At 40.7% G+C, this 2,500-nt stretch overlaps 1 protein-coding gene across 1 annotated transcript in view; it reads left to right on the forward strand.

Moving 5' to 3' along the window:
- Window positions 1-1,069: 1,069 nt before the first annotated feature.
- The window catches only part of LOC119583464 (crustacyanin-A2 subunit-like), an 8,687-nt gene continuing 7,256 nt past the window's right edge, over window positions 1,070-2,500 (forward strand). Inside the window, exon 1 of the mRNA XM_037931997.1 lies at window positions 1,070-1,150. The gene's annotated coding sequence lies outside the window, so the exon portion shown is untranslated. The remainder of the gene's footprint in view (window positions 1,151-2,500) is intronic.

Genomic DNA, 2,500 nt, shown 5'->3' on the forward strand with positions numbered 1-2,500 from the left:
TCCGAAGGAGGTCCCCCCCCACCCCACCCCGTCTGAAGATGTTTGGACGCCTCCATAGGCCTACCTGAGAAGACGGGATTTATGTTTCGATGATTCCATTTACTTTTTGGGTGATTCGGTATTTCGGATTCGAAGCAAGTGTTTCGTTTCGCATGGGGTTTATGAATATGAACGGACTGTTGGGAAAATGTATATTCATTCCATCTGATATATATCCCTGTCCCTAAATACTACTGTTAGCCTCGCCTCAGGTTAGGGTTAAGCCCGGGTTAGTTAGGGACCAGAGAACATACAGGGTAGGCTTCGGACCATGCCATCTTTAGGTTTGCATCCATGAAGCTTTTGTTAAGTCCTGATACGATCACATTTTCTATTACTCTTTTGTTGTTAATATTCGTTTGTTTCTTCTTTCTCTCTACGTGATTTTTTTTTCTTAACCCATTTCTCGTAAAATCTACTCTCTCTCACTCACCCACTCTCTTTATTTCTCTCTCTCTCTCTCTCTCTCTCTCTCTCTCTCTCTCTCTCTCTCTCTCTCTCTCTCTCTCTCTCTCGTTCTCTTGAAAAAAAGAAAAAAAAAAAAAAAATATATATATATATATATATATATATATATATATATATATATATATATATATATATATATATATATTTGCTTCTCCAATTATCATCCATCTTTCTCCCTTATTTCTTTTCCTCCACACCCTTCCATTCACGCCTTTTTACACTCTCCTCTTTCTAATCCTTATCCACCCAACTCATCCTTCTCTCTTTTTACCTTACCCTCAAAATGCTCATACCTTGGATTTCGTTGTCTCTTCATCCCATCTAACCGCCCACTACCCCCATTCCTTTCTCTCTCTCTCTCTCTCTCTCTCTCTCTCTCTCTCTCTCTCTCTCTCTCTCTCTCTCTCTCTCTCTCTCTCTCTCTCTCCTCTACCCATTGCTACCTCAGCCTCCTTCACCCATCTTTACTCCCTCCCCTACCTGTCACACACACCCCTCTCCCTCCCCCATCCACCCATGCGCTCCCCCAACGATCCTCGCCACAGCTGAGTTGCGAGACTGGAGGACCGAGCTCCTACAGTTGGTCTTTGACACTTGGGGTGTTCGGTAGTGATTCTCAACGTGTGGTCATCCAGCAAGAGAGGTAGAGGGTTAGATCCATGTGTGCTTGTGTGCTTGTGTGTGTGTGTGTGTGTGTGTGTGTGTGTGTGTGTGTGGATGTAGGTGTTTTTTTTCTGAGTGTGTATTTTTATTTCCTTGGGAAAATGAGAGGATTGTCTGTTCAGTGATATGGAATATATATCGTATATTTGAAACGACATTAGAAAAGAAGTGATAATGACCATTATATGAATGTTAATTCTTCGCAAATTCCCCGTATATGACATAATAACATTTAAAAATCGCTTATTTATTATTATATCTATAACATGTTAAGTTACTCTGTTATGTTAGTTATTACGGTTGTAATATTTTATAAGAGTAGCAACATGTATCACTAAACTCGTCTTTGAAACAAACCACCTATGCTTAATAAATTGCATACACCATACACTCACTCATGATAAATAATTTACAAAAGCATTATACACCTTAATTAATCTATCAGTACACTCCGGTATGTCCGGGTTTGCACTCTAATCTTCAGTTAATTAGTTGTCCCACATATTCAGTCCCCAAGAAAACCATCATTTACGTTTATCAGATATCTGTACCCACTTTCCTTTCCCTCGTTTCGCTCTCCTGGTTTTCATGAATATTTAGGATTTTGGGTAAAATAGGCTTAACTAACATGGTGGTCGATTCAGATAGCGCTATTGACTGTGAGTTGAATAATAGGTAATCCAATGTTCAGTGTGATTTCCTTCTCTCTCTCTCTCTCTCTCTCTCTCTCTCTCTCTCATTCTCTCTCTCTCATTCGCTCTCTCTCTCTCTCTCTACTCTTCTTTCTCTCTCTCTCTCTCTCTCTCTCTCTCTCTCTCTCTCTCTCTCTTTCTCTGTCTCTCTCTCTCTCTCTCTCTCTCTCTCTCTCGCTCTCTCTCTCTCTCTCTCTCCTCTCTCTCTCTCTCTCTCCTCCTCTCTCTCTCTCTCTCTCTCTCTCTCTCTCTCTCTCTCTCTCTCTCTTCTCTCTCTCATGGAAATAAGAAAAATGTTAAACTGGTGTGTTCGGTGGACGTCCTAAATAACTGAATTGTCGATATGCACGCATTTCCCCAATTAAAAGCATCTTGAAGGCATTTCCTCCCTACCGGTGCAGTTGAAGGATTTTAGAAAGGAAAATGCAAAAGACCAAATAAGGAACAAAGTTATCTAAAGACTGAAGTCTTTCTCTGGGCGTGGTTCAGAGACCAGCTTAGTGTGGTTCCAGGAAGTGTTCAGTTTGGCCCTTGAATACGGATTCATTGGTATTCGTATGTTTCATGGTCTTTCACCTCAGGATTATTAGCATGATCTGAATTATCATAATCATAATCAGTCATCATCATCGTCTTCA

This window comes from Penaeus monodon, chromosome 1 (assembly GCF_015228065.2).
Source record: "Penaeus monodon isolate SGIC_2016 chromosome 1, NSTDA_Pmon_1, whole genome shotgun sequence".
NCBI lineage: Eukaryota > Metazoa > Arthropoda > Malacostraca > Decapoda > Penaeidae > Penaeus > Penaeus monodon.